This window comes from Accipiter gentilis, chromosome 25 (assembly GCF_929443795.1).
Source record: "Accipiter gentilis chromosome 25, bAccGen1.1, whole genome shotgun sequence".
NCBI lineage: Eukaryota > Metazoa > Chordata > Aves > Accipitriformes > Accipitridae > Astur > Astur gentilis.
The window spans coordinates 7,369,004-7,384,844 of NC_064904.1; the positions used below are offsets into that span (position 1 = coordinate 7,369,004).

Sequence of the window (15,841 nt, forward strand, 5' to 3'; positions counted from 1 at the left end):
AGTGAAAATTTTAGACTTTCTAGATTGTTGTTGTACCCACAAACTAATAGTTCATTTCTACAGAAGCTCTAGTGTTATCTCCCTCAGGCTTCTGGATGCTCTTCTGGTGCACATTGGTTTTGTGAGGAGAGGTCACATCTGAGGTAAAGGTAGTTCGATCCATTACAGGCCCAATTATCTTCTCACCTTGGCTGAATTTAGAGATATTATATAGCAAAAAATTAACACAAATTTGTGTCACTTTTCCATCTCTTAATATTTCTTCAATGTCTTCTGAAACAGCTCAGTTTCCATTCCAACGTGCAGTGGTGAGGACAGATCTTCAAATTGCTTATGACAGAGGTTATGTGCCTTCTGGCAGATAATGGAGACCTGTCTTTCTCTAAGACTTGGGTATTGTATTGTTTCCTTTTACAGGGCTTCAATGTATTTCTGTTCCTAAAAGAGAACCCTGGAGATGCCCTTGAAATAGAAAATGGGGTGCTGAGATCTGAAATGATGGAAAGAGATACTTTAACATCTTATCCTTTCACATAGATATTTCAGCTAATGCTAATTTTATCTGGGCAAAAATGCAATTTTTAAGGCTTTTAACAGTTGTGGTTCTTTTTTAAATCTGAATATGGCAGCACTCAGGTGTGCTCACGGTAGAGTTTTTTTGTTGTTCTGCTTTTGTAAGCTCAGGAAAGATGGGCAAAGGACTAAGAGAGAGAACTCTGACTTCAAACTTCAAATCTTTATTCTGTCGTAATTTCTGGGGCGTGGGAGGGAGAGATGTTAGCCTTTTTTTTGTTTGTTTCTTTGAATGAAAAGTGTCCCTTCTACCAACCTTGGTATGTATAACTTATAAAATCTTTGGAGTAAGGACAACAGATCTTTGGTGCACAGGCTCCACATTAATACCAGAAGCCCAGAAAGGTTTTGTCCTTTGTTGCTTCAAAACCCCCTCGTATCACTACAAAAGGCAGAAAGGCAAGAAAAATAACCAAGAGCATTGAACGGCTTCTGTACAAGGAAACAACTAGAAAGACTGGGAGTTTTCAGTCTTGAAAAAAGATGACTACAGGGATATGGTGAGAGAGAGACTTACAGCATTCAAGGTGGCTTGCAGAATAAAAGCGGATTAGTCACTCTTTCCCAAATTACATAATGAGGAATGAAGCAACAGGTTCAAATATCAGGTGGATACTTTTTCAGATGTCCCTTAATTACCTTTTGAGCTCATTGCTAGAGGACACTGTATAGAAAAAAATAATAACATGAGTTCAAGCAGCAATTAGACAAATTTAGAGAAAGCAAACCTATGGAGGGTCATTAAACCCAAAGATGCTTCCTCTGGCAGAAGGAGTCCCTGAGCTGCAGATTTCTGGGCTCTGGTTAGGTACAGTGGGGTAAGCATTACTACAGTCACGCTGTGCACCTTTGGCATCAGCTGATGGCAAGGGGACACCTGGTCAGCTGGACTGTCGTCTGGCTCCCTTTGGCTGCTTTTATGCCTACCAATACCGCAGAGCGTTTGGCCTTTACTGGACGTCTAATAAGGCAGTTTGGGAAATCTCCACTATGGCTAGCTCTTTCTGTGCCTTCCCCACTGATGGGAAAGGAGCAGTGGTGAGACATGAAAAGACCTGTGCAGGGCTGATTGTTCCCTCTTCTCCTTCTCCATTGCAGCTGCACCTTCTGGGACAGGAGCCCCTCAGGCTCTGCAGGACAGGGCTCAGCAGACACTATATGAAGAGGGAGCCTAAGAGATCTGTTCCCTGTCACTGTGTCCACAATATGCAACTTTCACCTTTCAGCACTAACCGTTTGTTGCAGCAGAGCAGTAAATTGCCTGAAAATGGAGCACAAGCAGTCAGTATTTTTTTTAGAACCAGTGCATTTGCACACATTGCAGAGGGATTCATGCGAACAAAATAAAGATAGACCCTGTCATTCTTCCTCTCTTCTTGCTGATAGATGGTATCAAGAGTTAACCTCGGGAAGAGTGGGAGGGAGGAAATACTCTTCTGACTGAAAAGGTCTGAAAAGAAATACCGAGTATTTAAAAGTAGGAAAATGGCAAATGTGTGCTGCAGTACCAACTGAGAGTCAAACACTTCTGCCTCTGAGCATTAGCACCAAGCAACCAAGCAGAGTGCTGTGTATCAAGAAAATGGATTTTGAACACGAAATAGGCCAGTCTAAACCAACCAGAATTATACTGATATTTCACCACTCTTTGGACCCAGCCAGAAAATTAATAATTTCTGGATTTGAGAAGTTTGGACTTCTAATCATAAATGCTTCCAGTTGTGTTTTAAATGGACTGTTAATTTTGATCAATAACAATTCATTCTTCATAGTGCATCTCGTATCAAAGGGGAGACAGCTATGTGTTAAAGGGAGACTTATCTCATTTCAGTCAGGTTTGTTTCTTTCACAACCTAGGACTTGTGAAGCCTTATGAATCCTGACATGGGAGACTTTGTAGGTAGAGGAGCCAAAGGCTGTTAGTGAGTCTGTGGATAGCACTGCCTGCATGGAGGCAGGTAAAGGAGACCCTGTAGTAATAGCCTGGTATTTAAGGATCATTATTCTGCTATGGATCATAGCTTTGTTTCTAAGATAAGGATACTTGCATTCAAAATATTTAGTCTCTTTATAATAGAGCTTAGGTATCCTGAGCATTTCAGGGTTGTGCGTGGTCCCAGCAACATAAATGAGGAGAAGAAAGGTAAAACTATAAAACTGGCTGCAAGTCTTTTGCCTCCTCTGAGTTCCGAGTTGCCTGGGGGACAAAAACAACTGCCAGAACAAACTGGATCAGACCCATGGTGGGGAGCAGGATGAGCCCTGTAATGCATTTCTTATTTGAATTCTACCCTCTCAGAATAACCTCTTTGCTGCTGAGTGCTTCCCTTTATTCTAGAGGAGGTCTCACATTGCTGAGACCTTTGGAAATATCCTGGCTGTAGTGCTATAAATAGCATGTATTTCCCACTGACTTAAACCTGTCAGCGTAGCAGCAGCCTGACGTGGGTTTATTTTCCTGCTTGAGGACTACATAAGTGCTTGTGTCCTCTGTCCGCTGAGACATCTCTTCGCTTTAGGCACCAGTCTCTCTGCTCACTGCTGGGGAGTGTTATTGAACCTGGCTCACATTCCTGCTCTTTCTGATCTTTGTCGCCTAATGAAAGACCTCTCCCTGGGCACCTTTCCTTGTCCCCGCTCTCTCTTCTTTTATGGCAGGTCTTCACTTTTCTCAGGTTTTTGGATTTCTACCCTATATTAGTTTCTGCTCATTCCATTTCAATTCACCTGCTATTCATAAATCCTGCACGCTGCCTGTGCAAGCTGCTGTGTCTGAATGAGCATTTAGTGAAGCTTCTTATGGCCCCAGAGCTTCTCTTGGCCTCATCTTGCATTTACATTGTGCCTTTCGGTTCCCTGAAATCCAACTTTAAAAATAAATGCAAATGTGTGTCGCTGCACCCCCCGGTGTTTCTCTGAGCAGGATCTTGACTGATAGCTGGCAACATGGCGAGTCAGCGGAGTTTGGGAGAGGACTTAGCCAGGCAAAATGGCACGAGGGTCAGGAGTGGACACAAAGTCATCACAGAAGTGAGAATATGCCAATGGAATCCTTAGGAAAAGGACTGCTAACGAGCACAAATATGTGTGCTAACTTTGCCTTCCTCCCACAGGCCACTAGCAGCAGTGCAGTGTCCACTTCACTGCCCTGCTCAGTGCCCTGCCCGGGGGCTGTCCAGGACTTTTGCTGAGCACCCAGCTTTCCCCAAGTCTGGCCTTGGAGGAAAATGAGGTTACAAACTTGAGAGGAGGAAAGGAACAACGCTCCGTTTGGCTGTCTTGGTCAAGTGGGGTTAAATCCTGGAGGAGCCTCTCCTCCCTGCTTGGTAATTCGAGCACTTCTTTGTGAGATAAGGGAAGGTGTCAGCTCCAGCAGCATCTGAACTCACACTCTGCTTTGTATGATTTCTATGCCCTCTTCAGTTTGCTAATCAAAACAAGTTTCCGCTGTGTGTTTCTTATCCCCAGAGGGTGGAACTATCCTCAGAAAATTAAAGCTCTCTTATCTCTTAATGTGTCATCACAACTAATAGCCTGGGGACTGTAAACAAGTTTAAATATCAAAACAATTTGGCTGGTGATTGTCTGTGATTATGGATTAAGAATACAAACTTTGTGCTCGCTGATATTCAAGCTAGATGAAATACAAGGAGTCGGATCCCCAGCTGGTGTAAACGGAGGTGGCTCTGCTGAACTCAGGGGAGGGATGCTGCTTTGTACCAGCTCAGCATCTGACCCTGGGAGCTTTTCAGAAGTTTTCATTCTTGTTTGTCGAAGTGCCAGATAATACCTGACAGCATGGGACTGATCAGGAGGAGCGCTGAGGGCCCCCAGCAGAGCCCAGATCGTCCTCCCCTCCTCTGACGTCCTGGGAGCCCTGCTTCTGCTGCCTGCACCCTCCACTCGCAGCCTCTTTGGGGACCTCATCAGTAATGATTTAGAAGGGAAATTATTTAAGATTACAAAACTTTTTCAAGAGCAAGTCAAGGTGCCAGCATATTTAAAAGCTGACAGATATGTCGGGGCAGGTACTTTGTGAGGGATGTGCTTTGTATCTTCGATGTGACAAACATACCGCAGTAAATTCACAAACGTGCTCTTGCTGCTGCCTTTTCCAAAGCCCTGCCATCACCAAGCCGTCACCTTTAGCTCAGTCACTGCTCACGCTGAGAGTGAAGGGACAAGTAAGGGTTATCTCCGTTTGCTAGAAATGCTTTGTCTAGTTCACTGGACTGTTTGCAATGATGGTGATGTGCAACAGGTCCCACAGGTTTGGGGAGACAGTAGTGGGTGTATTTTATAGCACTGTTGGATTTGAAATTTTTCGTGTTAGCATCTCCCTCTTTTGGAAGTTATTTGTGTGGTCTCACTTTTGTTATGGATCATTTTCTCACATAGGCTGGGCAGTTCTTCAAAGATTCCCACAGATGAGAAACTGAGGCGGAGAGAGACTAAGTGGATTACCCATAGATATTGAAGAAGTCAGCAGTAGTACAAGGACAAGAATAGTGAAAGGAGTGTCCTAACCACTGAACCGTGCTTTTCTCCCCTGTGCAATGAAGAATACATAAAATACATATCTTTTAGTGGATAGCTTTTCAGAATACATATCGTTTCAAAAGGCTGATATTAGGTTAATAATGAAACTTTTACAAAAAGAAGTGGGAAACATTAATTTTGATCTGGCAGGGAAGCACTTTCCTAATGAAGTAGTAATTAAATAAGAAGGATAGTTATTAAAGAGCTGGTAAATCTAGTGCTCTCTATCCCTCCTATCTCAGCAGTTCTAGCAGCAGCTCTGGGTAAGGAAGAGGAGTGTTTGTGACAAGCGTGAAGCCCCACCAGAAAAGTATAAAAGGAGCAATGTGTCATAAGAATCTTAAAGATATGAAGCAATGTCAAATAAATGAAATCAATTTCCAGAAGAGAATAATAAAGGCTGAAAAAAGGTACCCGGAAAGCCAGAAGACTTTTCTATTTTCTTAATTGGGGCAATTATACTAAAACTGACAGCAAATATTTTCCCTGTAGCAAAAAAACACCCACAAACCCCAGCCAGCCAAAATACCGCTCTGAGTGTGAGATCTGTGAAGGTTAAAGGCTTGAGTCTCCCATTAGGAGAGTGCTCCTCTTCTCCCAAGGTCAGTCCTTAAATGTGGAGAAGTAATTTTGATTCTGGTCTCCTCACAGTTCGAAGTCAACACCTACCTTGATTTCAACAGTGCTATATTTGGCAAAGTACTAATATAATTGTATTTGGTCCCAGTCTTGTCCTGTTTGAATGTTAAACGCCTCTTAATACCAAGCCCATTGTGTTTTTTCTCCCTCCTAGTTTAGGTGATATATAAAATAGTGAGCAGAGTGGACCCACTGGAGCCGTCCCTCCAGCGAAACTAATGGTGCCAGTGTCCACACTAAGCATGCTTTGGGGCTTTTACTTCAGACTAGCTTTTTTCTGGAACCCTGCTGCCATGGGCTGAAATTTCTTTTATTGTTTTTCTAGCACATGAAGAGTTCCTGGAGCACATCTTTGGGTGTAGTTTCATCCAAAAAGGATGTAGTTCATGCAGTCCCAGGCTGCATCATCATAGCATGAGCCAAATACAGCACGTAGGTGTGACTGGAGCAACAGAGATGACCTCCAACAAATCACACTGTGCATCAGCCCATGTAAAAACTCTCAGCTGCTGTTGCCTCCTTGTTGTTCTTTCATGTTCTTCATGTCCTGGTCACCAGCTTCTCCTTGCGTATTTCACTGCAACACACTGATGACCTTCTCCCTCAGTTAAGACCCCTTAGTGGGATAGAAATAATCTGGCAGTCTGAGTTGCATTGGCGGTGTTTGGATTTGAAAGCACTCAGTGTCTCCTTGCTAATAATTAGAACTTGCAAAGAGGAGAAGAGTGACTGTACAGCCCCAGATCAGAGATTGTGCAGCCCAGGGACCCCCTCTCTCTCAGTAACCAGTAAGGGGTGCCTGGGAAAGACTTTAATAACAAGGCAAGGATGTGGTGGTACTTCCCCAGAATACTTTCTTAGCTTCCAAAAAATTCACAACTCAAGGATTTCCTAAGCCAGAGGCTTTGTCTTTATATCTAATAGCTGTTGATATGGTTTTTTTCTTTTGTGATTTATTTAGTTACTTTTTAGATTTATGTTAATTTTAGGATCTAGCATCCTGCAGGAAGGAGTCTGACACTAACTTAATGCTGCACAGTTTGGATTTATTAAGAAAAGACTGAGAATGTTAATAAGAGGGTTTCAGGTACCCCCATGCTGCCTCTGTTCACATTAATCCTAGAAACAGGATTGTCTAGCTCATGTGGTGCAGAGTCACCATGCCAAAGTTAAAGAGTGTCAGTGGATGCAGTGCATGTGCAAACCGACCACAGCTGGGGCTCTGCACTACTCTGTGTGGGTTTATGTTGACGGGAATGGGAAACTCTGCCCAAACCATAAGATGCAGACAGGCCCACTGTACCTTCTCTGGCTTTTTTCAGAGCCAGAAGCACTTGACCGACAAGATGCTTGGGTATGACCATATTTCTGTGGGAGCCAGTGGTGAATCAAGACCATTTGGCTCTTGTAGGAACCAGCCAGCAAGGACTTCACCCTCCCCTCAAATCCTTGCATTCCAGGCCTAGGATTTTATCAGATTGTATTTGTGATCCCACTTGATTTTTCAAATAAAGTGAAATGCAAATATTTGGCCAGAGGGAAAACCTCCCAGTTACTGAAGGGGAAAAGAATACAATACCTGAATGACTCATGGCTTTGCAGGTGAAGTAATGGCTGCGTGTCCTAGCTTGGGATGTGGGTTTGTGATCTGATGCCATGTAGAGTGGATGTGCTTGGGTTGTGAGGTTAATGTAAATGACTTTGGTGGGAATTTTCCTGTGAATTCCCAGAGCCAATTTGCTTGTTAAGGTATCACTGACTGCATGATGGCAATTAGTAAGATAGGGGATTGCCAGATGCAACCAAGCCCTCCTCTGGACGCCATCTGGGGGCAAATATGACAAAACCCTTCTGCTGCTAGAAGAGGTAGGACCTGCAGGAGGAGTTCAGGTGGCTGTGGCTGGAGGAACTGTGGGGATCAGGGAGTTTCTGGGGGCTGGAAGGGGGACGGCAGCAGGAGCTAGCATCCCTGGGAGGTACCTGGTGCCTCTGAAGCTTTGCTCTCCTGGGGCAAGTTAATTGAAGACCTGCTGGACGAGCAAACTCTGATGTCTGATGCTGTAGCCCTCTGCCTGGTGCCCCCTGCTCCCATTGAGTTGCGTCTGCCGTGGGTACCCTCAGGTTACTGACTCCCTTGTTCTTGTTTTCCTCTGAATCACTTGATGATGCTAAGACAAAACACGTAAATGCTAATGCAAGTGTAGGTATAAAGGCCAGTGGCACCTCCGCAGACCCCCGCTTCTGCCTTGCTCACCGTTAGTCATTTGTACCTGCTGGGTTTCAACACAACACCCGTTCTAGGAAGTTGCCAGCAGTTGCTCGCTGTCCAATATATGAACAACTTGCAGATGTGACAAAATACAGGTTGTTTTGTCAGGATTCTCTGTTTTCCCTCTCAGTCTCTCCGTCGCAGGATTTCCTCACCTCTCCCACTCCTTTCCATCTTTTTTTTTCAGTACTCGGGTCACTGCTCCATGGCTGCACAGCCCAGGAGCTCGGTAGAGGTGCAGGTCAGGGCTCCCCTCTGGTGGTACCTGCTGGGGGGGACGTGTGCCCAGGCAGGTGGTGGCCTGTTCTCTGGGGGCCCTCCCCACCCTGAACATCCATGCTGCATGGGATCTAGCGGTTTTGCTGTGCAGGTTAGTGGAGGGAGGAGTGAGGGAAGTGCCTGTGCCCCCTTTCTCCTCCAGCCAAACCCCTCTTATAAGTAGGAGCTGTTGGGGAGCATTTTTTAATACGTCCTACCACTTCTTGCTGCAGCAGAAACATCATGGGATATGGTTTACAGCTTGGTAGACAAGAGCAGGGCATCTCCCGAACCCAGCTGTTGGCAGATCAGTTGGCTTTGGGAAACCAGCCAAACTTTTTCAGTTTTCTGGGGCACTCTCGTTTGCCTGTGAGATTAGAATTTGCAGCATTAGATAAGCACGGATAAATAGAATTTATCCATTTCTAATTTGAACAATCCCATGTTTACCCAGGTCTCAGTGCCCGGCTGGAAGACCAAGGTGTTGTCCTAAAACTTGTGGGATCGTTCACCCGGTGTGCAAGCCAATAGCACACAGAGTTGAGGTATTAGCTGTTTATTGCCAGTTCTGCACAGGAAGGGGTGCTAGGGGGTATCTCCGCAAAGCTGGCACACCCAGCACTAAAACAGTCATTCATTTATATATTTTAAATTAGCATAATTACCATACACATTGTTTATCAACCTTTTACTGGTGCCCATAATTCCATACCTTAAAGCTGATTGGTGTATAGTGCCTCGTCTTCATTTAAAGGTGCAGCATCTTTTAATTTTACTGTGCGAGCTCAGTGGGTGAGGGTCTTCAGGTGGAGGCTGGTATCCTAACTTCTAGAGGTGTGGTCTTCATATTATAATTAGTTAAGTTCACCTAGAGGGCTTGTTTTTATGCACTATAGCCAAGCTTCTTGGGCAACCAGCCCACTAAAGTTTCTGGTTCCTAGTTTCAGGTCGATTTGTTCCTTCTATTCCATTGTCTGGTCAAGAGTTACTTACTCAAGTGGTTTACATCAATTACTTATCTTTTATTCCCAAATTATAACCATAAAGATTTTCATATCAAAGGCAGCTTCTTTGTTTGTGGCTCCAGCAGTGCCAGGAGTCAGGGCTGGTCCCACATTTGAAGACTCTTCTTTTTTTAAGCGGTTCAGAGGCTGGGGCTGCTGCTTGGGAAACAGTTGTATTCTCCCTGCAGGCAGATCAATACACTTCAGCTCACTGCACTGCAAGTAACTTTTCATTGTACATTAGGAATGAGGAAAATAAAAGCCAAGATGGATGTTATTTTGGTTTTGCTTTTATTTTGAATTATTTATTAGGAAGTCACTGCTGTCTTCCTTCTCACCAGGAGACAAAATGCCTTTGTCTTTGGTGATTTTTCCTGTTAAAATAAACGAGGTCTTCCCAGTTTTGTTTCCTTCACCCACTTGCTTCTTGGTACTGAAGTGTAAATCTAGGGTGTCTGCAACTTGACAAGATGGTCTCCTGCAGTCCTAATGCAGACAAAGTTCCCACTGGTGCCGGTGGAGGCACACCTCATTGGTACATTTCTAACCAGTTTTATAATGACATTGCAGATGAGTTATGTGTGTTATGAGTGATTGCTGGCACATAAGCAGAGTGTGTTATGGAGAGTTATAAGTAATCTACAGGCTAGCTGAACTATCATTTTAATCAAGCATTTACTAAATTGCTAGTAAAAACATTAATCCTTTTAAAGTGAATTCTTAATATAACACATTATGGGGCAAAAATTCTGCAATTGGCTCCACTATTAATATGAGTTTGGAAACTCAAACTAACAATCCATTTTGATGTTTTCCTTCCTAAATCTAGGTTATCCTGAAGGGGAGGATAAAGAAACTGGCCACCAAGATGGTAATCACTAGTGGAAATGAAGAAGATAAAGGCAGTCAAGAAAAGGAAAGCAAAGAAGAAACCATCTTGGCAATGCTTGGAATTATTGGGACAATTCTGAACCTCATTGTGATCATTTTTGTGTATATTTACACAACGTTGTAAACTAGGAGGCATGAAAATAGACCTGATAAAACGACCATTAAGAGTGATGACAAACATTGCTGACTATTGACAAGTTGTTTAATCAGAATTGACTCTGTATTATATTAACACATCATAAAAGCACTGCCTGCAGGCAGCAAAGGCTGAAGCACAATTAATTTAACAAGACTTTTTCACACCGTAACAAGCTTAACTCTTCTGTCCTGCCCTCTTCCTTTCAGTTTGGTTTTCAGTTTTGGGGAAAATTACTGCAATGATGTAAGTTGTAGCTTTGAAGAAAACCACCAGGGATATGTTGGTTTGACACAATTTAAAAAAAAAAAAAAGAGAGAGAAGAAAGAAACTGTACACTATATACAAATAGAAATGTACACTCTATACCTGCAAAGATTGAACTCAAAGATAGCTTCATAGCACAGATCACGTGTCCGTTAGGTCAAATGATTTTTTTCTCTTGGTTTTGCTTTTACTTACATTGAATTTGACAAGCTTTTTATTTAGAATGAACATATGGTGCAATCATGAAAAAAAACAATTCCATTGAGCAAGGTCTGCCTAAACCTGATAAAATGTTGGGAGAAATACATTACATGGTTATTTTTCCTCTCTCATTTGCTTAACATCTGTGTCTGTTCATACTAATGTTTATAAATATATATTTTTAATAAATGTGCTATATTTTTAGCATGAACCAAATATTTGGAGACACTTGTATTCATGCAGCTAAATTTTGTTTGATGAAGTGCCCTTTTTGACAATGGATGTTATTTTTCTCAGCAATTATACAGCAGTCTTGTTTGCAGCCCTCTCACTGTGGTCTGAAGCAAGCTCACATCATGCTCATATGCATGACTTGAAGTTGGAATGTCAGCTGAAAAGCATTGCTGCTTAATACGGGAAATAGCAAAACATTGTAAGGTGACCTTTGGAGACTGGTTGCAGAAAGAAGGCTCTATTTATAGTTAAAAAAAAAAAAAGCAAATGAAAGGAATATTGAAGCATCTTGCAAAATATTATAAAATTCACAGAATTTATGGCTTTCAAAATCTGGTCACACTGCCTAAGTACTTATAGTGAAAGAAACGAGCAGAGGTTTATGCAGTTGAAAAGAAAAATTTAGAGAGCCTGTGGTGAGGGGCTTACGTGAAATCCAGACTGTAAATACAGAGTATATTTTCAATGTGAGGATCATTAACCCTTTATGCTTCTCTGACATGCTTTAACTGAGGTCAGTGCAGTGAAATTCTCTGACTTGTGTTTTTGACAGGAATGTACAATGATGATGATGATCACCATTTTTCTTCAGAGTTCAGTACCTATAAATATATGAAGCATTAAAAATATGAGACCTCAATTCTGCCTCAAGCTGTCTAAGTACGTTGCCCATTAGCTCTGACATATCCTCTTAAAAAATAGGTCAATTAATTCTTTACTGACTTGTGGTTTGGATTGCGTCCTCAGATACACAGGGGGCATTGCTACTGAAGTCAGCTGGAGCTGTAAAATGTTTGATCCTAGAAGTCTCATTGATTTTTGGTGATCAGTCCTGTCCCTCTGGAACCAGTAATGAGCTTTTCACTGGTTCCCAGGTGCTAGGACTGGTCTCAAAAATACAGAATTTCATTGCAGGATATAAAAGCAAGCCTGGAAACCCCTGAGGGGCACATCTCATAAACAGAGGTGTTTAGTCTCTTGTGGTATCACACATTCAGTAACAAAACCATTAGGTGAAAGGAAAAGGTCAGTAAATAAGTTAAAATGAAATCCAGTATGAAGACTGAAGGAAAAAAGACCAAAAATAATCTCATGTTAATGAAAACATGACAGGGTGAGAGAGGTGAAAATGAGCACAGGTTTGAACAAGCAGAGGACAGCACAGAAGGAAGGTGTCCAGCACGCCGGTGCGGTTGAAGAAACATTTGTGTTTGGATGGTGCTGGTGGTGCTGCAGGTCTTACAGGGGGTGAGAAATGTTAGTGGCACTGTTCAGTGGGGCTGAGTGAGGCTGATCTTGGGTTTTAATTTATAGTTATTTACTGGTAGTTCTAAGGAATTAGCAAACTCTGCTTTTTGATCATCTTGCATGAAAAAAACCCATGGCTAAAATATAGTTACCTTCCCTCTGCATTTTCTCTTCTGGTTGAACTACAGCTGATCAGAGCATGGGCCAACAGCATTGGCACTCATGTCCCAGAGCACAGCAGCCACCTGGCTAACTCCAGCCTGTCCCTGCTGTTGGCAGCGTCCTCTCTGCAGATATTCTCTTGAACCTCTCCTACTCCTTCTCCAGCAAACACCAAAGCAATCTGCCTGAGGTTTCTACCCATCTTCTAGAGGGGAAGCCTCGGAAGGGGCAGCGTCCGAGTCAAGAGATGAGCCCTGATGCCTGATTTTTCTTTGCCTCTCTCTGTGTCAAAGGATAATACCTGTCATCATCTTGTGGGCACGAAGATGCTTAATGAATGAAATTTCATTAAGTACTTCTATTAATATTACAGATTAAAGCTCTGCGTTGTAAAACAGCATATAACCCCCCCAATCCCCTAAAGTAAAGTAGCAACTTTTGCTGCTTATCACAGTTGCGCTCCTTCAGACGTGGGCCAGCGTCTTCACTGACAGGCACTGCAAATAGGCCAAACGTGCTTAAGCTGAACTGGTGGATCAAAAAGCCTAAGGGCTCTGTGTTTACTCTGCCTTTCCCAAAAGAAGACCCATTAGGGGAAGACTTTCCAACTGTAGGCGTGCTGTACTTTGCCTGTCAGTCTTAGCGTAGGCAGTGTATCCAGGTGCCTACCTCTCTGCGCCATCAGCAGCCGAGTGCTGTGTGCTTTGCCACAGGACTTTCATTGCACCCTGAAACAGGAAGAATAGTTTATCCCATTCCATAAAAAGTTTAACAGTATTTTAATTTTACAGGTTTCTGTTCACAGATAGTTCTAGAAATATCCTAGGGCAAGTACTTCTTAAGTAGATGCATTAAGTATTCATTTAAATAAAGATGAAGTGTTTCCTTCAAGGGAAATTTCTTTACCTTTTATTTGGTATTCATGAACACTGATATGGGAAAAGTATGTCTTCAAGAATGACTGTGGAAGGGAAATGTTTTATACAACGATCTGAAAGTATGCCTACCCAGGCAGCCGCACACAGGCCTGCTTTCGGCTGAATGCCAGCTGGAGCCAAATTACCCTCATGCTTTTTTATGTGAGCAGTTTTCAGCATGCATCTATAAGAAATATTCAAATAGGTAACATATATATATCATGGATACCTTACAGTCAGTAACTGCAGTATAAATAGTTGAATAAAACTTCTCATTACAGGTGCTGAATGGTAAATCTGCTTTGGCAAGGAAAAAGCTGATAGTCTCATTTTTGGCTTGACTTGTAGGTAATGTAAATAGTTTCCAAAGTAAATTTTTTAAAATAAAATATTACTCCATTAGTGACAGGAACTTTCATGTTTGCGTTTGAATAGAAAGAATTTAATATCCAATATCTTAAAAAGATATGAAAACATCACCTTCTGCTTCTGTCAACTAGAAATACCGTTGTATTTTTAAATTATCCTATGTAGTTTAATGGTTTGTGTTATGGGAGTGAAAAATATTTTCCTCAGGTGACAGGAAGGTGACATGCTCCCTGCTAGCGTCTGGTGTGTTGTGTGGTGGGTACAGAAAGCTTTCACAAAAGAAGAAGATAAAACTATCTAAATCACATTATGCACACAACAAAGTGAGGAGAAAGAAGAAAGATAGGTAGCCGCTCTCATCCCTGGTTCCTATAACTGCCACTGAAAACTCATAATCTCAGGAATCATGTCTTTATACAGGAATATATCTTCTTGTCTGCTGGCTGGCAGGGCATTTTTTTTTTTCAATTATGTACCTTTTCCTCCTTCTGCTTGCACCTCCACAGCAGTGTGTGACTCATCACATCTTAGGAGAGTTTTTTACATGTACCCAGCCTGGGAGCCTCTGGAAGTTGCTGTTTTGGTTTATAGTGGTGTAAAGGTCTACTATGGGACAGAGTTTTATTATTTTAAGGACAATCGGTAATCATCTTTACGTTATTGTCTGATAATCTAGGGGATACTTTGCTGGTTGAATTCCTAGACCCATCCCTCCCCTGGCCCACAAGTAAAATTTTGATTCAGTAGACCTCCAAATGCAAAAAATCTTCAGTTACATCATGATAAAACGTTAGTATGAAGCATTGCTTAAGTCCAAGTGTCTTATATTTCCATTTAATTTATATCCTAGAGCTCATCCCACATGCCCCAGGGTCTCATCTGTGTCAGGAGGTCTCATTGTTTCTGAGTGAGAATTGACGTTTCAGAGTGCATTGTGGCATAAGCAGAGAACTGCGTCCAGAGAGGGAAACTGGGATAAAAAGTGACTGAATTAAAACTCCAGGAAGGCAGCATTGCAGAATTTCCTAATTAAATAGTTTGAGGCTTGGCTGGAGTACTTTGTTTCTGGCTAGCCAGTATTTTGGAGAAAAAATATTATTGTTCCTTGGAAAGTTTCTGGAAGAAATATGTCTAATTGAAAGAAAGAACCTCATTGAAAATGTTTCAGCAGCAATTTCCAGCAGCAACCTTCCAAAGAAAACACCGACTAGGCCTCCGAGTGACTCTGGCTTGCTTCCCAAGAGCATGTTTTGGCAGCCCAGGAACACACTGCACATATATGTAAGCCCCTCTTGTTTACTGAGAGGCTTTGTCTTCTTTGGAGCAGAATGCACAGATTTACAAGGACTTAAAAATGTAAGGAATAGTACATTATGCATTCAACAACAAAAAATGCTGTTCAACTTTCTTTCCAGCAGATACCCTGCAGACACCCTGCAGAACGTACGCTGCTTCTGTGCCTGGCTGTGCTTTTTGGAGGGTCTTCCCAAAGAGTCTTACACAGTCAGTGTAGCTTTCCTTCCCCACCACTGATCCAAGAGAAACAAAACCTGTTCAGCGTGGAAACCTCCACACCAGGCTGAAATCCCACATGCATCCATCTGAATTTATCTACATATGAACCATCTGGTATCTAATAACACTCTCCTTGTCTTAAGCGTTAGGTTTGCTTATTTGCATTCCACCTGGGGACTCAGATGGTGAAAGGCAATTTGTAGGGTTGAAAGCACCCAACTATTTCCAATGATACGACTTTACATAATGCAGCCGTTACCTAGAAAGGTGCTTGTTTGTCCAGAAATGTGCCTGCCCCGTGCCATGCCCATGGCACGCAGTCCTCCACGTGTAGTCTCTCACTGACAGAGTATCCGTGACTGTGAGGGGGGTGGGTTTGGGCTGTAACTGGCCCCTACAGCAGGGTTTTGTACCAAGGTCTGGATCCCAAGTCAAGCTCTGTAGAGTGAAAGGACATCCTGCTTTGTTCATAGAAGGTACTTAGCTGTGTTCACAGCACCAGGATCCCTTCTTCTGCAACCAGTACAAATTCAGCTTGAGGTGATCCATGCACCACTCCGGACCCCCTTGGCAGCTGCAGAGCTTCCTTCCATCCGGGTGAAGAAAACAGCTCTGGGCT

General features: G+C 42.7%; 1 long non-coding RNA gene across 1 annotated transcript in view; it reads left to right on the forward strand.

The window, feature by feature from the left end:
- The window catches only part of LOC126050657 (uncharacterized), a 216,638-nt gene extending 203,983 nt beyond the window's left edge, over positions 1-12,655 (forward strand). Inside the window, exon 4 of the long non-coding RNA XR_007509605.1 lies at positions 10,112-12,655. This is a non-coding gene — a long non-coding RNA (uncharacterized LOC126050657). The remainder of the gene's footprint in view (positions 1-10,111) is intronic.
- Positions 12,656-15,841: the final 3,186 nt, after the last annotated feature.